At 54.2% G+C, this 22,440-nt stretch overlaps 1 long non-coding RNA gene across 1 annotated transcript; it reads right to left on the bottom strand.

The window, feature by feature from the left end:
- Positions 1 to 3,647: 3,647 nt before the first annotated feature.
- Positions 3,648 to 5,751, bottom strand: LOC120614066 (uncharacterized). The gene is made up of 2 exons (XR_005655849.1): positions 5,364 to 5,751; positions 3,648 to 4,134 (listed from the first exon to the last, which is right to left on the bottom strand). It is a non-coding gene; the product is annotated as an uncharacterized LOC120614066 (long non-coding RNA).
- Positions 5,752 to 22,440: the final 16,689 nt, after the last annotated feature.

Here is a 22,440-nt window from a genome sequence, read left to right as displayed (position 1 = left end):
GCCCAGGCCAGCAGCAGGACAGGAAGAGGGAGGGCAGGGGAGAGACCAGCCTGGGAGGCAGATGAGAAGGGGAGGGGCTGGGGGAGGGGGCGCAGGCCCAGGCCTTGGGCAGAAGCTGGTCTGGGCTACCAGGCGATGAGGGGGACGTCTGGCAAGCAGGGCCAGGACGGAGAGGGAGCACAGGGCTTGCCTTGGCGCAGGAGAGTGTTCTGCCAGCCTCTGGCCCTGAGAGCCGGTGGGAGGACAGTGCCGTCTCCCAGCTCAGGCTCGCCTCCCGGTCCCCCTCCCTGACTCCTCTGTCTACATCAGGCCCTCGAGTCCTGGGCGAGGGCTGCGCAGTGTCCAGCTGGGGGCCCGGGCACCCAGCCAGCGTGTGGCTGGCTTTCTGAACTCAGGCTAGACCCTGACTTCAGAATTTATACAAATAAATGAAATGAAAAGTGCTGGCAGCCCTGATCTGATTACAGAGCCCTTCATTCTCTGGTCGTTAATAATTTGTGCAGTAAAGGGTTGCGGCTGCTGAGGTTGGGGGGGGGGCTTCCCTCGGCGCCAGGGCTGCGGGAGCTGGGAACATAAATTATTAGTTTCTTATCGCTCAGCCCGCCATCGCTCATGCTGCCAGGGGTCCCGCCTGCCTCTGCCCAGCTCTCAGCTGCTGCTGGCTTGCAGACTCCGGGTGAAGCCCCTCACGGTCCCCATCCCAGCTCTTCAGTGGGGGGATCCCCAGAACTGCAGCCGAGGCTTAGTGGCCGTAGCTGGCTCTGGAGTCGGGGGAGCTTCGTGTCTTTAGCTCTTATGTTCTGGGACTCAGACCCCGCCTCTGTCATTGAAGCCACACTGTGGAGCCTGGTGAGCCTGACACCCCTGGCCCGTGGCTCTCTCTCAGTAAGGGCAGCAGTCATTGTCACAGACACGACCGAGGCCCACAGTCTACCCTGTCCCACCCCCTGGCCAGGGGAAAGGGAAAGTCTGAGTCTGGGCCTGGGCCCTCCTGGTGGGTCTCAGCCTGAGCACCTGCACCTGAGTGCACCTGCAGACCTGACATTCGCCCTCTGGCTTATTCTGTCTTCCTGTGTCTGGCGCAGGCTCCTGGCCAGGCGGGCATCCAGCGAGCAGTCCACAGAGGGCGGGGCTGGGTGAGGAGGCGGGAGGCGAGTGTGGAGCCCTGGACTGTGCACCTGCTTGCAGGTGGGGCTGCTGGAGGGGCTGGACACACAGGCTGCAGACCCCAGAGAGATACAGCCCCAGGAGGGGCTCAGGCACTTCCAGCGATGATGGATGTGAGCATCCCTGGCCAGGCCCTGCCCACTGCGGTTCCCTGCCCCCACTCCAAACTGGGGAGGCCAGGCTGAGGCAGGGTGGGAAACGGGTGGGAGGCTCCAGACTCCGGGTGTCTTGACAGGCGGGGCACGACTCTGCCTCCTGCCAGCTAATGGCTGTGGACGTGGACACTCAGGCACGTCCCAGCCACACCTGCGGGCAGTGTGCTGGGCAGCCCTCCACAGGGACTGGTCTGAGCCCCCCCACAGGTTATGTCGTCCACGTCTGAGCTCCTTGCCCTCTTCCTACCACTGACCTCTTCTCAGCTGTGTTCGTCTGTGCTCCAGACTGTCCCTACTCCACACGTTCACGCCGTCCTGCGGCTCCGTGGACACCTGGACGCTGCGGCTGCCCCCCTCTGAGTCCTTTCTGGGTCACTGACAGTTGTCCCTGCTTCTCACCGTGGGCTGTGTTTCCGTTTCCTCCCGTGCCTGCTGGTCGCGCCTGGGTGACCAGGACTGGAAGTTCTGGGGGCTGGACGTTTTCGTTAACATCCTCGTTCTGTGCTTGGGATCCCAGGAAGTCCCTAGGAAGCACTTGGGTCCCTTCTGGCCTTGTTCTGAAGCTTTGCTGGGAGGACCGGAGCAGCACCTCGTCCCTGCCAAGCTGCCCCCTTTGCTGTGGCCAGGCCACTTAGTGCTCTGCCCAGTGAGGAGACATCTCGCCAGCTGTCAGCTGTCGGCAGGGGCCCTTGGCGCTTCCGGACGCGAATCCCTTCGGTCCCTGGGGGTCGCTCCTCACATGCGCGTGCTCATCCGCGCTCAGCAGGCACGGGCTCTCTCTTCTGTTCCCCATCCTGCTCCCAGCTCCGTCTCTCCCCGGGGACCCCTGACCCCACCTGGGTCCCCGCCCTGTGCCACAGCAGGGACCTCTCAAGGCAGTGAGCTGGACAGTGGGGGAACTCAAGGAGATCCTTCCCTTCCCTGCGGACTCCTGTCCTTTGTCACCTGATGTCATGTCTTGAGGGCTCCTTGTGGTTTCTGGCACAAGGTTAAGTCCCGCTGCTCCCTCTTCTCCGGGCGCCTGTCCCATGAGCGTGCACAGTGTGGCCCCTCTCTGGTGCAGGGCCCTGCATGAAGGAGGCTGTCCCTGAGTATTTTCTGAGCATGCCTGGGTGACCAACACCACCACAGGCTCTCGGCTCATCACTTGCCAACCCACTGCAGCCTGGTGAGGGTGTCACGTCCTGAACCTCATTCAGCCCATGAGGGGGTGTCAAGGGGGTTCTGTGGTCAGGGTCCCAGGAGCCACAGCGCCCAGCAGTGCCCTCAGCCTGGCCTCCACTGACCACTTCCACCTCTAGGACCTCAGGCCAAACCCTGAGGCCTGGGACAGCTGGTGGCTTTACTGTGGACAGCAATAGGACATGGACGGAGGGAGTCTTTGGGCCAGTTTTCTAAGGAGGGGAGGGGAGGGCCCGACCCCAGCGGGGAGGCTGGGCTTGTGTGAGATTTGGAAGTGTACTGCATTAGACCAGAGGAGAGGCAGACTGTAAACACAGGCGCGGGCCGCATAAGGGCACACACGAGACACACACGAGACACAGGCAGGGCTGGCATGGCCTTGGGGTGGAGTGGACACTGTCTGAAACAGAGGCAGGTTCGGGTCTCAGTCCATCACTGCCCAGGGGCTGTGAAGACAGGGTGTCACGCTGACATGGGCAGCTTGGTGGTAACCCTGCAGGGCTGGCCCTCTGGCCAAAGGAGCCGCCTGGGACGTAGTACCTGGAGGAGGTGGACATCTGAGCCTAGGTGGACACAGATGGCATCGGGAATGGGGTGTCCAGAGCAGGGAGGATGGTGACAGGCAGAGTGGAGAGGGAGTGAGGACGCCATCTACCCGAGTCTTTCTGCTTGGGTGACAAGTTGCACCCAAAGGCCACAATGGGCCAGGCGTTCTCTGAGTGGCAGCTACTCAGAACTTCCCATAGAGAAGTTCAAAATGCAAGCACAGCCAGCAGCAGCGTGGAGCCTCTGGGAACCCCAAGTTGGAGGCCCACGTGGGGGAAGGGTGCTGCCTCCAGCCACCCCTAGGGCAGCTCAGAGGCCAGTGTCACTACTGGGAGGTAGCCTCCTTCTCATCGAGCACTGTCCTCAAATGCAGTGGCTTTAGGAAGCTCAGTGCCCAAACAGCACAGACAGCACACACCTTCTGCCCAGGCGAGCCACCCTCCTCCCCACTCACTCCGTTAGAGGCTCAGCCGCCCCTGAGCCTGGCCTTGTGGGAGCCCACCCAGGCTTCTGCTGCTTCTCCGTCGGCCTCCCTTGGACTGGCCCAAGTGTTCACCCTGTCCTTTCTCCGCTCGTGAACTCCATGGCTCTGCTGCCTACAGGGCAAGCGCACATTTATTATTTCTCCCTGACTTGTCAACACACACTGAGTCTGCCTCTGTGCCAGGCACGGCGTCGCAGGGACAAAGGTGAGTGGGCCACACAGCGCTTTCCTCCTGCCTCGGGAGTCAGAAAAGGGCCGTCCACTCCCAGGAGGGGCAGGCTGACCCATCTCTGGCAAAACCTCCACAGGGCATAGCCCAGGGGTGCTGGGCTGCTGCCTTACTGAAAAGGCCTGGACAACTGCCCCTCCTCCGGCTCTGTCAGCTCTGCCTCGTCCTTTGATGCCGAGGTCAAACGCCACCTCCTCCGTGAAGCCTCCTGGATCTCTTCAGTCAGAGCGAGTCCATTGTCCCTTGAGCCTCTGAGCACAACTCCTGCATTTCCAGAAGTCTGGCTCTCATGGGATCCTGAAATCCTCCCCAGACTGCGAGCCCCTGAGAGGTGTCATCTCTGGTGCAGGGGCCGGCCTGCCCGCAGGAACCTGGAACTATGTGTCACAGCGACTCGGCATCTCACTAGCACAACTGCATAGCAACCTGTTAGGTGCCCCTTTTCCTTCCTTTTACAGGTGACAACTGGCAGGTGGCAGAGTGGTCTGAGGCCTGGCCTCTGGACCGCCGCGCTGTCATTGGAGGAGGCCACAGCCCCTCTGGGCCATGGCTTGCTCCTCAGCTCAGACTCTGAAGGCTGATTAACCCTGCAGCCGCCAGCGAAGGCCCCCTCAGATCCCCAAAAGTGGAAGGAGGCACAGGGGCGACGATGGCTGTTGCTGAGAGTCGCCTGACTTCTGGGCACCTCAAGGTCTGGAGGCTCCCGGGTCACCCGCGCACACGTGGTCAACAGTCACCCTGCCTGCCCGCCCCAGGCCGCCTGCTTCCCTTCCCAGGGTCTGCCCAGCACCTCGCTCTGCGGCTCACCTTCCTTTCCTCCAGCCCCTTCCCTGGGGGTGCAGCCTCTCTCCTCTCTGTGACTTTGTCCAGCACCCAAACTCCGACTCCCAGCGGGCCCCCAATCTCACCCCCGTCCCTCGCACACACGGAACCACAGAAGCATGTCTTTTCACCAACAAGGGTGCACATCAGGGAACACACACCCACTAACTTGGCCCTCGCCAGGCTGTGTGTTAACACAGAGACACAACTCACCCGGATTTCTCTCACCCAGACCCAGAAATCCTGAATGGGGCGCCCCCACCCCATCCCGTGTGGTGGCCTCTAGACTGGTTTCATTTATCACCGGCCAAGGATGAGTAATTTTATCATGAAACACAATTCAGGGTGATAGATGAGGGAGCAGGCAGGTGGTGGCCTTGGAGAGGGGCTGGAAGGGGATTTGGGCCTTTTCACAGAGGACAGCGGTCAGGAGGCGGAGGAAGAGGGACGGGCCACAGGCGCATGGCAGGCAAGGCCAGGGTGGGAGTGGCGGGGAGGCAGAGGGTGCAGACCAAGTCCAGACCCCCGTGAGGAACACGGGGGACAGGAGGCAAGGCCCGGGCAGGGAAGCAGCCCGCCCCGCCCCTCAAGCCTGCTCAGGGCTGAAGTCCAGAGGGTCCCACCTGGGGGGAGAAGGGCAGGTGCCTGGCTCCAATGTCCAGACAGGAAAACACCGGAGAACCTCTGAAGCTGCCTCGCTATGCCCCCCGTCCCAGGAATCTTAAGCCCATCTTTATTTGCGGTGGGATTCTGTGAACTGCCACCAGCTTGAGCAGACCTGCCAGAGTAACAGCAACGACGTTATCCGCTCCTGCCGGGCACATCCGAAGTGTACTCCTGTGGGTTTTCTGAAGCCTCTTCCAGGTGCTCCAGGTTCTGGAGTGGGGGTGCTGGCCTGCCCACACACCACCAAGGTCCCTGGCCACAGTGGGACGGCTGAGGGCTCACCAGGAGGGAGCAAGTCGGACCCTATCTGTCATGGTATGTGAGGTGCCTGGGGTCTGGGAGGGGTAAGGAGAGCGTCCAGACCCAGCCCTCCCCCAGGACGGTCAGCTAAGCCCAGGTGAACAGCTAAAGAAGGGCCTTCCACCCCCAGCCCTGTGGGACCGGGTGGGTGGCCCCATGGCTGGACGTCAGGACAGGAAGGTTCCGCCCTACGGGAGACGGAGACCTGAGACCCTGCCCGGTGGCCCCCCGGGAGCGGCAGAGGCGCGAGCGGGCTGGTGGGCGCCGCCGCCAGCGGCACGCGTGGGAGGCGCTGACAGCCGCACTGTCACTGCGGTTGACGAGGCTGGGAGACAGGGGCGGGAGTCTGGGAGGGGGTAGGGGGCTGGCGCAGGGGTGGAGCTGTCCCCAGGCGGCCGGGCAGCGCGTCCCCGGAGGCCGCCGGCGGCGCGGCCCAGGCGCCAGGCGCGTCCGGGAGTCTGCGAGGCCGGCAGCCCGCAGCTGCCCCCGGGTCCTGCGCGCGGGCCAATCGCAGCGACTCGCTGGCGACGGATCCGCCACCCAACCCCCACCCACCCGGCAGTGGCTGTGGCTTAACTCTTCCATCCCCGGCCGGTCCCGCATCGGGCTGCCGCCTGGCGCCCTCCCGCCAGCCGCAGGTCCCGGGTCATCAGCCAGATGCTGCCGCCCAGCCAGGGTGTCCAGGCAGAGGTCCTGGCGAGCAGCAAGTAGGTACAGAAACCCCTGCTGGGTCCTCTGGCCCAGTTCTTGATCTGTGCCCTCTCCAGGTCACTGAGGACACTGGCTCCTCCTGTCCTTGGTCCCGCACTCCTCCCTGCCTCCTACGGCCCTGCCCATCAGGTTCTCTGCAGCCGCCTCTGCCCTCCTGTCCTTCCTGGCATCAGGGGAAACCAAAAAGGACAAACCCATAACAATTACTGTTTTTTTCCCCTAGTAGTATTAGTGTGCCGTTCATGCAAATCATGAGGCTAAGGGTCACTGTGCTGCCCCAGGTCACACACGGAGACTGAGGCCCAGGGGCTGGAGCCATGGCCGTGACAGTCAGCCTGTCTCCTGCCTCAGGGCTAATGCCCCTGCACCCTCTCTGTATCTCTAGACAGCTTCCTCAGCCCCACAGACTCCACCCGCGGCGCACCTTGCAGCCACACCTTCTCTCTTCCTGTTCCCACCAAACTTCTAAAGACTTGTCTGTAAGGACTCACTGTGTCTGTCCCTTGCCCTTCACTGTGTCCCTTGCTCTTGAGCCCCCAGCGCCTGCTCTCGCCAGCCAGGGAGGAACCTGTGGGCCCCCCTCCCCTCTGGTGGGCCCTGGCTTTCTCCCAGGCTCAGCGTTGTCTCTCTGCTCTGCACCTGCCGCCAGGTGGCTTTGACAGCTGCTGGGCCGCGGGCAGCCCTTTCGAGCTTGTACCATGTGCTGGCCCTGCTAGGGGCTGCGAGGTCCCTGCCACCTGGTACTTGTCTTCCATGAGGGGCGAGGGCAGTAAGGAACAAAAGGACCAATCGATCAATAAGAAACATGCTAGACAGTCCCACGTGGGGAAGCGCGTGACAGGGCAAGCGCTTCTGCTGAGTGTCTGTCCCGTGTGTTGACAGTGAGGTGCTCCGACCATGGGGAGGCCCCTTCAGACAGCAGGGGCCCTGGGTAGTCCTAAGGAGGGACAGAACCTGATGGGCAGGGGTGCGGGGATTCTGGGTGATCCCCATACTGGGGGTGTTCACTCCCAACTGCTGGTTAGGACAGAGCGGGGTGTGTGTGATCTTACTACCTGGGATGGAGAGCTGGCCCGGGGCGCTTCTGGGGACTATGCCAGAGGCTCTGCAGGCAGTGGGGATGGGGCGTCTGTCTGTGGGAATGGCGGTGCCTCTGCGGATGGGGGTGTCTGTGGGTCTCCTGAGAAGAAGTGTCATTTCTAAACACTCGTTGAGCCCAGAGGATGTGGATTCTAGCAGCTGTGATTAGCTGAATCACACCTAATCACGCGGGCCCCTGGCTCTCCTTGACCCTGAGAGGGCGGACCAAGTCCCTCTGCAGGAGGCCAGCGAGCACAGCCACATGAGATGCGCCTTCTTGTCACTGACCTGAGGCTTAAAAATGCGACTGAGGGACTGAAGGCTTCAGTTCTTGGAGAACGACAGGACAGTCTTGGGACTTACCTCGAATTTAAGCTAGGACAGGGACGACGAGACGCTAAGTGGGGCCCGGAGTGGTTTCTGGAGGCTTCATCGCGTGGCGGCACACGTGACCTGTGCTCCCCGAGGCTTCAGGCTGGGTGTTGGGCACAGGGAACTGCGGGAGGAGTGTGCTCAGTGGGGAGACGGGGTGCTGCCAGTCCTGAAAGGCCGCGGAGAGCCTGCGGAGACAGCGCTGGGCCGCTCCCGGAGAGGTGGGGGCTGGTGAGGGGGCGTGGTAGGAGGCCTGCGCGCAGAGCCCAGAGTTTTGGCAGGGGGTGTCAGGGAGCGGGCAGGAGCAGAGAAGGACATTCAAGTCCTGGAGGATCGATCCCTCCTCCTGCTTGTGGGAGAGACTGAGCCTGTAAAGGGCCAAGGGTCTGACTTAGGCAGGCGGTTAAGACCCAGGAGGGGTTCCCAGAGGACCTAGGTCAGCCTCAGGCAGGAGGGGGGACCCAGCCTGAGGCTGAGGGAGGGGCCAACAGGGTGGGCTCGAGGCTCCCTGCGACTGAAGTCTGAGTTTGGGGTCTGGAAGTGGCTTAGTCATGGGCCTCGAATGGAAGTGGGTGAAGTTGGTGCAGGGTGGAGGCCTGGGTGAGGACGGATGAGGTGGTGAGGAAGGTGCCATCAGGGACGTGGAGGGGGCCTGCAGGTGGGGGTGGAAAGACCCCAGCACAGCAGACAGCAGGGCTGGGGGTCCCAGGGACGCCATAGCGGCACGACCAAGTTTGTTGGGTGCATGAGGCCAGCTTGGTTCATTTCTTTATTGAGGTATGAGTCACATCACGAAACATTAACTGCGTTAAAGGGGACAGTTAGGGGGTCTTTAGTGCATTCACACTGTCATGCAACCAATGTTGTTTAGCTCCAAAACTTCTCCATGACCCCAAAAGGAAGTCTCACACCCACTAAGCGGCACTCCCTGTTACCTAGGCCCCAGCGCCTGGCCACCACCCCGTACTTGCTGTCCCTGTGGGTTTGCCTTTTCTGGGTGTTCCGGACGTGCACTCACACAGTGCGTAACTCATGTCTAGCTCCATCGCCCTGTTTTGAGATCCCTCCAGCTCGCAATGTGTGTCGCTGCTCCATTTCTGCGGGGCTGAGGAGCATGGGGCCGTGTGGCCCTATGCAGCCTGTGTGCCCTCCGTCAGCTGGTGGGTGTCTGGGGTCTTCCCGGTCTTCGGCTGCTGCGGATGGTGCTTCAGTGGCCCTGCATGGACGCGTGTTTGCCTCGCTGTCCAGTGCCTTTGGCGTCTGTCGAGGACTGGGATTGCCGGACCGCGCGGTGTGTCTGTGCTTAGCGCTCTGGGGAAGGACTGGACTGTTTCCCGCGCGGCTGCGCCAGTTTGCGTGCCCACAGGCTCGAGGGCCCGGCTTCTGCGCGTCCTCGATGGCCCGCGCCCTCTCCCTCCCCTAATGGCGGCTCCTCGTGGACGTGCACTGGCTCGTTTATTTCATGCACTGTCTTCTCTGTTGAACCGTGGCTTCAGAGGCGGCAGTTCACCAGCGGGGTGGGGAGTGGAGCGCCCAGCTGCCTGCTGGTGGGTGGGCGCTCACTTGCGCCTTCCATGGTTCCCGCGACCCCTCTGGGAGGCACTACTACCTAGGCCAGAATGGCTTCAGCGAGGCCGCACGATTTGCCCAGGGACGTGTGGCTCCTTACTGGGGAAAGAATTTGGTGACTCCAAAGTCCCTTCTCCCCTGCTTATTCCTTGGTGTCCCCACAAGGCCGGTCGCAAGAGGAGCCCCAGTGGCGGAACCTGCACACACCTCCCCGGAGCGCGGCCTGGGCCGGGCGTGGGAACCGCAGGCGGATGCCTCTGTGGCAGGAGCTTCTGTGTGAGTTACGGCGCAGGATGCGACCAGGACCTGGGAACCTGGCCCTTCCCGTGACGTCCGTCTTCTCTGCGAAAACGTCCTGCCCGCCCACCTCACCCAGTCAGCCGGTCTCTGGATCTGCCTCGAATCCCGGGACAGGGCCGGGCTGGGGGGAGCAGCGCCCCCTGGTGGCGGCCGCGCGTGTTCGCGGTGCCGTGGCCCCGGGCGGCGGGCGCTCTCACCCACAGCATGCGGGAGCCCAGAGCACCTGGGGACGGGACCGATGCAGGGCGGTGGGGGCGTACCTCAGTCGTGCGGGTGCTGCGGAGGCAAGACCCAAGAACAGTCAGCTACGCGGACCCAGCTCCCCAAGCCCCAGAGGTCCGGCTTTTGGCTGCTCTCTCGAGGGGGTGAGCCGAAGGAAGGGGCTCGATGTGGGGACGTCTTGATATAAGACGGATGGAGGGGATGTCAGGTGGCCCTGGAGCCTCACCAAACTTCTGAGAACAGAGGCCTCTTTGGATCTTGCATGTGTGAAGGTGGCAAGGGACCTCAGCTCTTGCTCTCGAGGCCCTGGCCCCAGAGAGGAGGAATCTGGGGTCAGAGGGCGTGGCCTGGCGCAGGCCCCACCCCCTTCTGCTACTCTTCGCTCTTCTCCCCCAGGACCCCTGACAGCCGACTACTGACACAGCAGATGAGGGCCAGAGGGGTCTAAGGCCCTGCTTCATGTCCCAGAAACGTGAGACCAGGGTTCCGGGACTCACACTGCCCCGTGTGGCTGGCACAACGCTCATCCCGGAGCCCCCGTAGCTTTGCGTGGCCCTGTTATTCCCAGTGTTCAGGTGACAACGCAGTGACAGAGGGAAGTCAGGCTGCAGCGGTCCAGCCCAGAGCCATGTCTGTTTCACTGAGCACTTGGGCTAAAGTCCAGGCCCCCGGCCCAGACCCAAGCTCTGCAGAAAGTGCTGCTGGCCGGCTGTGCTGCTTGAGCCGTTGTTTCCCCCTCTCCCATGAAAAGCCAGACACCTGCTCCTCCCATCACTGGGCTGTGGCTTTTCTGAGTTTGGAAAAGCACATAGAAAACAACCTGTCAAGGCTTGAGATTCCATCTGGTGGTCCTTGTCCTTGGTGCAGCCAGATTAGGAATCTTGGGACAGCAGGGGGACCCAGGCCCACTCGGACATCTGGGATGGTTCTGGTTGGAGTGCATTTATTCAGCAACGTGTGTGAATAAATGCACCTACCACAAGCAGGCACTTTGAGACACTTAGCATAACTCAGAGAATGAAGCAGACACAATCCTGGGCCAGCTCTAGTCACACAGGCACAGAGACACAGGCCCGTCCACCACCCACCAGGTCTGAGGCCCTCATGGCCCCCTCTGTACCTGGAGGCCTCTTCCCATGCCCCAGGGTGGCAGACCAGAGGGCCAGCCACAAAGCAAGTGGTCTTCGGGTCAGAAGGAGGGCCGCCTGTGTCTACAGAGCAGGGCAGGGGCGAGTCTGGGGTCAGGGCGGGGCAGGCCTGGCCGAACCCTGATCTTCCCCATCTCTGATTCCCATGGGAGGGCTGTGGTCTGGCGACTTCTGCTCCTGGAAGACAGGAGTCACAGAGCTGCGGGATGGGTCCCAGGCCCCCGAACCAGGGGAGGCTGGCTGAGCTGTCCCCCAGAGCCAGTCCCACCCTGCTCGGCCTGCCCCTCTCCACACCCACTCCCCCTGACCAGACACCAGCAGGGTGGGCAGGACCTGCCCAAGGTCACACACGAGTCAGGGACCGAGCTGAGCCATTGCTTGTTTGCCTCCCATTCTGGACTCTGATCGCTGTTTCGCACCCAATTCGACCTCAGTCTCGGGGTGCAGAGTCACACAGGGTTTCCTTCTGCCAGCCTGCCTGGGAAGGGGCTTCTGGCCCCACTGTGCCCCAGCAGCCCCAGGTTCCAGCTCAGCCCTGACACACGAGGGCACCCAGCCGGCTGTGTGGATTTATACAGGACTGGGTGCAATGGCCTGCAAGCCCCCAGGTGCAGCCTTCCTGAGGGCTGGTGGGGCCCTCCTGGGACTGGTTGTGTCCTTCTTCCCATCCCAGTGGGCAGCAGTGGACAGTCAGGTCTCAGACAGGACAGTCCTTGAGTTTTATATCAGGGGTCTGGATTCTCATTTTAACGTGGAGCTTGCAAATAGACGCTCTTCTCTGCTGCCATCTATTGTCTGTCTTGGGAATGACACCTGACTATAAGTCACCAGGAAAATTTGTTCTCTTCTGCCATCTAGTGCTCATTTTGGGAATAACACCAGAGTGAGGGGGCTCCAGGAAAATCTCTTCTCTCTAAAGGCTTCTGAGCTGATGAAGAACGTGTCAGACCCAGGGGGGTGCTTCGGGTGCAGTCATCTATGCCCTGGGAGCTGCCCACTGGAATGTGGACTCCTCACGGTGACACCTGGCACAGGGCTTGGCACACCCTGACTCAACAGCCTTCTCACCTGGCTCTTACCTGTGCAAGCCTCATGCCACCCTCCCCTCCTGACTCGCTAACTTCCCCGGAGCAGTTCTGAACTAACACTGTGCTTAGAGAGCCTCTGTACGTCACCACATCTGGGGGCAGTGGGGTACAAACCAAAAATTTATTTTGCATGAAAAAGAGGCAGCTCAGGAGGACCAGACCAAAAGAACCCAGGTCTGAGAGCCAAAAGCTTGGGTGTGGAAAGACCACAGAGACGCCTGCAGGAGACAGACTGCAGCCCCCAGGGAGAGCTGGGGCGGCTAGCTGCGGTGGGGTCCTGGGCTCTGGCCTGGGGCTGGAGCTGAACAGCAGGCTCCTCGGGCAGCTGTGCTGGAACACCCCGCCCCCCCTGCACAGCTGTGCCGAGTGGAACTGTCTGTCAGGTGGGGTAGAGCCCATCGACTTCGCCCTGGCAGAAAGTGTCTTGTCCAAGGCTGGGGCCACTCAGGTCGGAGGGCTGGCCTGGTGTGGGAACTTCACACTCTGGGGGCCTGCAGGCGTACGGAAGACCTGGAAACACAGCGGAGAGTCAGCCAAGGCCCCTGCAAAGATCCCAAACCCACAGGCCACACAGTCGGCGACCCTGGGGTGGCAGCGGCTCAGCACCCCACTCTCCACGTTCTCTGTTCCCATCACTGTCCGGCCACCTCCGTTGTCCTCACCACTGTCCCTCTCCTCTGCCTGGGCCCAGGGTTCACTCTCTTCACCTGCGTCTTCACTCTGATGAGGCCGAGCTCCTGCTCCTGGTCAGTCTCCTTTCTATCCCTCTCCGCCCCTCCACCCCATCGCTTATCGCCCCGTCCTCCCCTCCCAGGCCGAGATGACGCCCACCGCATGTCCGTCCTCAGCCCTCTCTTCTCAGTCACTGGCTTCGTACTTTCCTTTTCTGCCCCGTCCTTACCCTTCGTTGATCTCGTTTCTTTCCACCGTCCTCCTGGGAGGCTCGGCACCGCACCCCTTCCTCTCTGTCAGCCTCTGGCCATTTCTTCGCAAGCTCCGGCAGCCTGTCCCCACCACCCTCAGGCCCGCCCGGCTCTTGGGTGGCCCATCATCGCCAGCCCTTCTGCCGCACTCTGCCCTTCCCGCTGTCTCCGCTGCTGCTTCCCCGTCACTGTGGTGGAGCAGTTGCCACTCAGCCTGTCCCTTTACCCTCCACTCTGCTCTGTGGCCACTCGGATCTTCCGGGACCTGTCCTCTCCCAGGGCCCAAGCCAGGTACCTGGACAGGCGGAGCCCTGGGACCCAGGTGGGTGTGGAAAAAGGAGGCTCATCACTGGGGGATGGGGTGGGGGGCGGGGGTCCCTGTCGTTCTGAAAGGTGTGATGTCCCTCTGGTAGGCCTGAGAGATCTCTTTTTCCTTTTGGGGTTCACAGCACTCACCCATATTTTCTTTACAGTGTTTTCTACGAGGAATACTGCGTCTTTGTAGTGTGAGTGGCCCATTCTACTGTCCCAGCTTATATGTTGTCTTTTTCATTTTGATGATGGTGCAGTATTTTCCTTGCAGTTGGTTTTTGTGTTGTTTTTTAATCATTGGGATTTATCGATCATTGCTTTCTGTGTGGCTTCTCTATTAATGATATACTTGGAAAGGCCTTCCCTATCCTGATAATATAAAATTTTTCATTTTTACCTCTACAATTGTTATGTTGCTTTATCTTTGGGCCAGTTGGAATTTGTGTGTGTTTTTGTGTTTTTGTGTGTGTGACAAGAGAGAGAGAAAGAGGCGGGGAATGGAGCTAGTTTTCCCATAGATGACTACCTAATTTTTTCTAATACTATTCACTGACAAGATTTCTCTTTCCCCAACTTTTTGCAGTTTTATCTTAATGTTATACTAAATTCATGTATGTTTTTAGGTCTATGCTCGGCGTATTTATAGGTTTTTTAAATGTCTGTGAATCCACGCACCAGTCCCATCCCAAGGCACACGTGTTTCTCACACTTGTAAGATCTTTGAGTCAGGATGCGTCTAACAAGTCATGAATTAATTGGCAGCGTTTTTCTTAGTGATATGTGAACTGATGATACACCTTACAATAGATAGTGTTCTAGATCTGATGAAATGGGCATGATGGTGGCTTTAAAATGTTTTCTGCCTGGTGGGCCTTATTGTACCTCGTTGCCAGATTTTTTGTGCTCAGTATTCTGAGCACATCGAAAGTCCAGGGCATTTCCCCAGGGATGGTGCTTCTAGCACTTTTCTATAAGATTTAAAAGCTGCGTTTGCAGCCTCGTTTTCTATAAAATGATGAAAAAGTTTTACCTACCTGTTTTGTTACTTGTGATAAACTCGACAACTCTAGGTCCACCTGTTTTTGTTGTGAACTCGCCCAAAGAAAATGAGCTGTAGGACGGTTGCGGCCAACAGCCCTCGGGCCCTGGTCCCAGGGGCCACTCGCATACTGGTCACCGTGGAGCCGCTCGCACACCAGGTCACCGTGGGACTGTGCTCTGAACCTGGCTGCGCGGGCTGGGGCTCTGTGCCGGGCATGACCCTCACAAAAGGGCAGTTTGTACTTGGTTTTCAGAGATTCTCCTGCATCTGCTCTTTTTAAAAAATTAACCAGCTTAAAATAATCTTTATGCCAAAGAGGCATATTTTGGGGTGACATGTCCTGCTCCCCTCACATGGATGTTCCTCAATTTGCTTATGCATTCTTCCACTGAAGGACATCCTAATTTCTTTTAGTTTTGAGCCATTATGAATAAAACTGCTGTGTGTAATTGCATGCTAGTTTTTATTTAGATGCAGTTTTTCAAAGCAGTTGTATAAATACTAGGGGCATGATTTTTTGGACCCTACGGTGAGAGTTGTTTAGCTTTGGGGAAAACTGCTGAGCTACCTCCCAACCTGGCCACGTGTGCTGCTAGTAACGCATGAGGGTGCCGATAGCTTTTACCGCTCAGCCTCTTTTTGGAGTTTAGCAGTTCTAATAGGAGCGCAGGGCCGTCTCATTGTTATTTTAATTTGTACTTCCCCCCAAATATATCATGTTGAGCTCTTACAGGAGTGAGCCTTGCTGTAGAAGGGGGAGTTCTATTCAGAGAGGGGTGTCCCTCTTCAGGTGGGGAGCCTCACTCTATAGAGGACAGCAACACTGTTGAAGAGCCCCACTCTTGTGGAGGACCATCTTTTATGAGGGGCCCCACTCTTAGCGGAGCCTCACACTTAGTGGGGCCCTGCTCTGGAGGGGGCCCCATTCCAGGGGGGAGCCCTGCTGTCATGGGGGAGCCCCGCGCTGAGGGGAGAGCCCAGCTCTTTGGAGGAGGCCCCACTGCAGGAAGAGCCCTGATCTAAGTGGGGGCTCTGCCCTGGAGGGGAGCGCCGCTTCTAGGGGAGAGCCCCACTCTGGGGCTGGGGAGCTCCACTGTAGAAAGGAGAGCCATGTTCCAGGGAAGGAGCCCCTCTTTAGGGAGGGAGCAGGATCCTGTGTGAGTGTAGATTCCTGGACTCAGCACTGTGTTAGAGTCTGTCTTCAGTTTAAATTCCTGTAAAATGAAGGTAGTACATTTCCTGCCTCGTTTGGCACCCGGAAGCAATATGTTGGATGAGGCATGTGAAGGGCCTAAACAGGATTTATTTTAAAGTGTGTTTAGTACCAAGAAACTGGATTCTTACTTTAATGAGTGGGCAGAGCCCTTAAGGCAGAAAGATGCTCTTCTCTGCTGCCATCTCATGTGCATTTTCAGAATAGCACCCAAGTGAATGTCGTGATGAAAAATTATCCTCTGTGGCCATCTGGTGTGCATTTTGGGAATAACACTCAAGTGTATGTCATCAAGTGTATGTCATCACGAATATTCATTCTCTGCCGCCATCTTGTGGACGATTTGAGAATAACACCACAGTGCTGGTCATGAAGTTATTTCTGCTTTTTCATGTTTATTTTGAAAATAACACCCAGAGTGTGTCATTATGAAAAGTTTTTCTTGCTGCCATCTTGTGGGTATTTTGAAAATAACACACAAGTATATGTCATCATAAAAATTTATTTTCTGCTGCCATCTGGTGGACATTTCGGGAAGAACACCTGAGTGTAAGTAATAAAATTCATTGTTTGCTGCAATTTGATGGGCATTTTAGGAACAAAACCAGCGTGGATGCCATGCAGAATTATTTCTGCTGCTATCTCGTGTTCATTTTGTAAATAACACCCAAGGGCATGTCATTGTGAAAAGTTTTTCTCCACGGCCATTTCATGTTCACCTTGGGAAAAACACAGAAGTGCATGTCATGAAAAGTTATTCTCTGCTGCCATCATGTGGGCATTTGGAAAATAACACCCAAGTGTATGTCATCATAAACATTTTATGCCGCCATCTCGTGGGCATTTTGGGAATAACACCACAGTGTATATCATGAAAACTTATTTCTGCTGCTGTATTTCATGTGCAATAAAAAATAGCACCCCAGGGTATGTCATCATGAAATTTTTCTCTGCTCTCATTTTGTGTGAATCCTGAGAATAAAACAGGAGTGCAAATCATGAAAATTGTTTTCCACTGCCATCTCGTGGGCATTTAAAAAATTAATTCCAGGTGTATATTATCAACAAATATTTTCAGTTGGCATCTGGTGAAAATTTTGGGAATAAAGCATTACTATAGGTCATCATGAAAATTCATCCTCCCTTCCAATTTGTGTGCATCTTGGAAATTATACAAGAGCATAAGTAAAAAAGTTAATCTCTGCTGCCATCTGGTGGGTATTTTAGGAATAATACCCAAGTGACGTCATCATGAAAATATTCATTTTGTGCTGTCATCTGGTGGGCATTTGGGGAATAACACTCCAGCGCCTGGCAAGAAGTTTTTGCCGCTATTTCATGTGTATTTAAAAAAATAACACCCCAGAGTATGTCGTTATAAATTTTTTCGCTGCAGCCATTTCGAGTGACTCGGGATAAAAATCGGAGTATAAGTCATAAAAAATTGTTCTCTGCTGACATCTCTTGGACATTTTGATAATAACACCCAAGTGCATGTCATCATAAAAATTTTTTTTCTACTGCCATCTTGTGGGCATTTGGGGAACAACATCCGTGTAGCTCGTCATGAACATTCCTTTCTGCCGCCATCTCGTGGGAATGTTGGGAATAACACCACGTCGCAGGTCAGAAAGAGTTATTTCTTTTTCTATACCATGCAGTTACAAAATAATACCTAAGGGCATGTCGTTGAGCAAAGTTTCTTCAGCAGCCTTTTCGTGTGCATCTTGAGATGCACAGGAAACACAGGCGTGTATGTCATGAAAATTTATTCCCTGCTACCATCTTACATGCATTTCGAAAATAACACTCAAATGTGTCATTATAATATTTTTTTCTCCTTGCATCTGGTGGGCATTTTAGAAATAACACCTGAGTGTATGTCATTATGAATATTCATTTTCTGCCACATCTTTGTGCGTTTTTGGAATAACACCAGAGCGTAAGTAATAGTTATTCTGTACTGCCATCTGGTGTATATTTTAGTAAAAACACCCGTTTGTCATCATAAATATTCATTCTCTTCTGTCATCTGGTGGGCGCTTAGGGAAGAAGACCATAGCACATGTCACAATGAATTATTTCTGCTGCTATCCTGTATGTATTTTGAAAATTATTCCTAAGGTTGTGTCGTTACGAAAAGTTGTCTGCTGCCATTTCGTGTGCATCTTTGGAAAAACACGGGAGTTCATTTTATGAAAATTATTCTCTGCTTCCACCTCGTGGCCATTTTAAAAATAACAAGCTAGTCTATGTTATAAAAATATATTTTCTGCTGCCATCCTGTGGGCATTTGGAGAATAACATCCAAGTGTATGCCATATATTTTCTGCTCTTATCTACTGTGCATCTAGGAATAATATCATAGTGGAAGTAATTAAATGTTACTCCCTGATACAATTTTGTGTATAACAAAAGAGCGCCTGTTGGGCACGACATTATGGAACTTTTATCCCTGCTTCCATTTTGTGTTAATCTTGGGATGAACACAGGAATGCATGTCAAGAAAAATTGTCCTCTCCCATGCCATCTCATGGACATTTTGAAAATAATGCCCAAGTATATGTCATCACAAAAATTTATTTTTTACCCTGATATAGTGTGCCTCTTGGGAATTACACATAAATTAATAAAAAGTATTCTCTGCTGCCATCTGGTGGTCATTTTACGATTAACACTCAGATATTTCTCATCATGAATATTCATTCTATGCTGCCATCTGGTGGGAATGTTATGAATAGTTATTTCTGCTGCTTTCTCCTGTGCGTTTTATAAATAACACCCAAGGGCAAGTCCTCATGAAATGGTTTTGTCTGATGCCACTTTGTGTGCATCTTAAGAAAAACAAGAAGTGCATGTCATGAAAAATTGTTCTCTGCTGCCATCTCATGAGCGTTTTGAAAGTAACACCCAGGTGTATTTCATCATAAAAATTTATTTTCTGTTGTTATCTGATGAGCATTTTGGGAATAAAATCCTAGTGTAGGTCAGATGCAAATTTTTTTTCTGCATCTTGAGTGTAAGAGACAAGTTACTCTCTGTTGCCATCTGGTGAGCATTTTAGGAATAACGCCAGAGTTTTGTTATCATGACTATTCTTTCTGTGCTGCCATCTGGTAAGCATTTGGGGACTAACACCAGAGTGTAAGTAACAAAAAGTTATTCTCTGCTTCCATTGAGTGTGTATTTAGAAAATAACAGCAGAATGTACGTACTCAAAAGTTATTTTCTGCTGCCATCTGGTGGGCATTTAAGGAATAACCTGCCAGTATTTGTTGCCACAAATATTAATTCTTTTGACACCATCCCGTGGGAATTTTGGGAATAACACCGTAGCGCATAGCATGAAAACTTAGTTCTGCTGCAATCTCGTGTGCTCTTAAACAATAACACTCAAAGGAACGTCATTATCAATTTTTTCTCTGCTCTCATTTCACGTGATTCTTGAGAATAGCACAGGAAAGTAGGTCATAAAAATTGTCCTCTGCTGCCATTCTAAGTGCATTTAAAAACAAACACCCAAGGGCATGCTGTTATTTTTTCTTTGCTCCCATTTTCTGTGAATCTTGGGAATAACACAGAAGTGCGTGTCATGAAAATTTTCCTTTGCTGCCACCTCATGGGCACTCTGAAAATTACATCTAGTTGTATGCCATCAAAAAACTTTTTCTTATGCCATCTAGTGGGCATTTTGGGAATAAAACCTTGGCGTAGGTTTTGAAAATTCATTTTCTGCTTCAATCTTGTGTGCATCTTGGGAATTACACAAGAGTGTAAGTAAAAGTTATTCTCTGCTTCCATCTGGTGGGTATTTTAGTTATAACACCCGAATATGATAATCATGACTATTCATTCTCTGCTGCCATCTGGTGGGCATTTTGTGAAGATCATAGCACATGTCATAAAGAATAATTTCAGCTGCTATCACGTGTGCATTTTGAAAATGACACCTAAGAGCATGTCATTATGAAAAGTTGTCATCCGTGGCCATTTAATGTGCCTCTTGGGAAAAACACGGAAGTGCACGTCATGAAAAGTTATTTTCTGCTGCCATCTCATGCCATTTCTAAAATAACAAGCTAGTGTACATCAATATCAAAATTTAATTTTTTTCTGCCATCTTGTGGGCATTTTGAGAATAACAGCAGAGTGCAATTAATAAAAAGTTATTTTCTGTGCCATCTGGTGGGCATTTTGGTAATAAAACCAAAGTGTATACCATCAGCAAAAGCTATTCTGTGCTGTCATCATGGGCATCTGTCGAGTAACACTTGAGTGTATGTTACCATGAAAAGTTATTATTTCTTGCCATCCAGTGTGTATCCTGGGAATAACTGCTGAGTGTATGTCATCATGAGAAGTTAATTTTTGCTGCCATCTTGTTTTCATCTTTGGTATAACATTTTAATGGGAGTCACCAGGAAACGCTCTTCTCTGTCTCCATCTAGTGTGCAATTTGGAGTAACACCTGAGTGGAGTTGACCATAGAAGCTCTTTTGGCTAAAGCTTGGCACACCCTGAATCACGTAACTTCTCACCTGCCTCTTACCTATGCATAGCTTATGCCACCCTTGCCTTTTGGCTTCCTCCCTTCCTAAGGGCCAGTTTTTAACTAACAGCGTGCTTCGAGACACTCCATAAGTCACCACATCTAGGGAAGTGGGGCATACGCCAAAGAAATATTTTGCATGAAAAGGGGGAGTTCAAGAGGACCAGATCAATAGGAAGCTGGGTATGAGAGCGGAGAGCTGGCACCGTCTGCTCACAAAGCTCTTCCCCATGGGACATCAGCTCAAAAGGCCGAACTCATCACCCTCACTGAGGCACTAAGATGGGGAAAGGATAAGGCAATATACACTGACAGCCGATGCGCCTTTGCCACTGCACATGTACATGGAGCCATCTACAAGGAAAGAGGGCTTCTGACTTCAGCTGGGAAGGATGTCAAGAACAAGGGGGAGATCTTAGCCGTACTTGAAGCCATACAGATCCTAAGGCTCTTGTTATTGTTCTTTGTAAAGGGCATCAAAAAGGGAATAGTCCCGAGGCTGAGGGAAACCGATGAGCCGATGCAGAGGCAAGAACAGTGGCCACAAGGCCAGTGGGGCCCCCACCACATCTGCTGACTGTTGTCCCTTACCCAGAACTGCCTCCGTGTCCGACCTATACGGCGGAAGAAAACATATATTTTCAAGATAAGGGAGCCACTAGGAACCAATAGGAATGGTGGATGACCTCAGATGGAAAAATGGGGCTCTCATGGCCCTTGGAAGGACTCTCCTCCACCAGCTACACCAGACCACACACCTAGGGCAAACTAAAATGCTCCAAGCTTTAGACCCCTACTTTCACTTGTTAGAAGGGGGCAGAACCACAGAGGAGATTGCTTCACGATGCCCGGCTTGTGCCCAAGTTAATCCAAAGAAGGGGAAGATAGAAGAACCTAGGTACAGGGAAAGAGGCCTTCCCCACCAGGACCCCGACGGTGGGGGGGCCACAAGTATTTACTTGTTTTTATAGACACCTTTTCAGGATGGGTAGAGGCCTTCCCCACCAGGAAAGAAACTGCCTTAATAGTTACAAAGAAACTACTACAAGAAATCCTCCCTCGATTTGGTCTCCCCGGAAATTTAGGGTCGGATGACGGGCCAGCCTTCGTAGCAAAGGTGTCACAGCAATTGGCTGGCTACCTAAATATGCGATGGAGACTCCACTGCGCCTACTGGCCCCAAAGTTCAGGCCAAGTAGAGCGAATGAATCGGACCCTAAAAGAGCCATTAGTCAAGTCAGGATTAGAAGCTGGTGGGACCCGGGCAGAACTTCTCCCCTTCGCTCTTCTCCGAGCCAGGTGTACTCTGTATGTTAATGGATTCACCCCATTTGAAATCGTCTTTGGAAAACCCCCACCTTTAGTACCTAGAATAGAAGATGAGAAAAAGGCAGAACTACGTAACCTTGTCTTACTTAAGTCTTTACAGGCCCTTCAAAGTGTACAGGAGGAGATTTGATCCCAGGTTCATGTTGCCCACTCAGCCCCGGGGGACAGACTTCCCCATCAGTTTCAGCCTGGAGACTCTGTGGATCCGGAAGTTCACTTCCAAAAAGGTAGAACCCAAATGGAAAGGACCCTTCACTGTCTACCTGACGACGCCCACCGCAGTTAAAGTAGACGGCACCCCATCATGGATTGACCACTCCTACGTGAAGGCAGCACGAGTGTGGACAGCTCAGGAAGACGGGCCCTTAAGACTAAGACTCATGCGTACATAAGTCTAACCCTCTGTTTCTTCCTGTTTTCCTCTTTAGCCCAGACATACAGAAAAATACACCGGCCTAGAGTATAGGAGCTTATAGTAACCAAGACGGTGAAATCATTGCCCAGAACGTCACCAGCCACGGTACTCCAGAGATCTGAGTAGACTTGTGCCAGCTTGCCAGAGATCCTCCTCCTCTTCTTGTTAACTTTTGGCCCATGTTTCCTCAATTCCTTGTTTGCATATATAAGGAAGAGAATTAATTCTATTAAATTTTTAGTAATACAAAATAGAGGCTATGAGCAAATTCCGCATGAAGAATCAAGGATTTGATTTTCCGCTAAGGCCAGTGGGGAATGTGCTGGCTGGAAAATTACTGTTTGGCTATCGCCCATGGGGACATAATGCTCTAACAATAAGCTTTCTGCTTCTGTATCCCCTGCTTGCACAACCAACCTGTGGGTTGACAGTTAGTAAATAGAAGAAAAACAGACTTGTGTGTTCAAACAGGATGAAAAATAGGGGTTTAGGGCTTAAAAACCTTGTACCTCTACATTTCGGGGCTGCTTAATTTGGGGTCTGCGTACCCCTAGCAGACCCAGCTGGCTGAATAAAGAGTGTGTTTCCTATAACTCACCGATTTCTGGTGGTCCGT

The sequence above is a fragment of the Pteropus medius genome, unplaced genomic scaffold (genome assembly GCF_902729225.1).
Source record: "Pteropus medius unplaced genomic scaffold, Ma_sr-lr_union100, whole genome shotgun sequence".
NCBI lineage: Eukaryota > Metazoa > Chordata > Mammalia > Chiroptera > Pteropodidae > Pteropus > Pteropus medius.
This window is presented reverse-complemented; position numbering and strand designations above follow the sequence as displayed.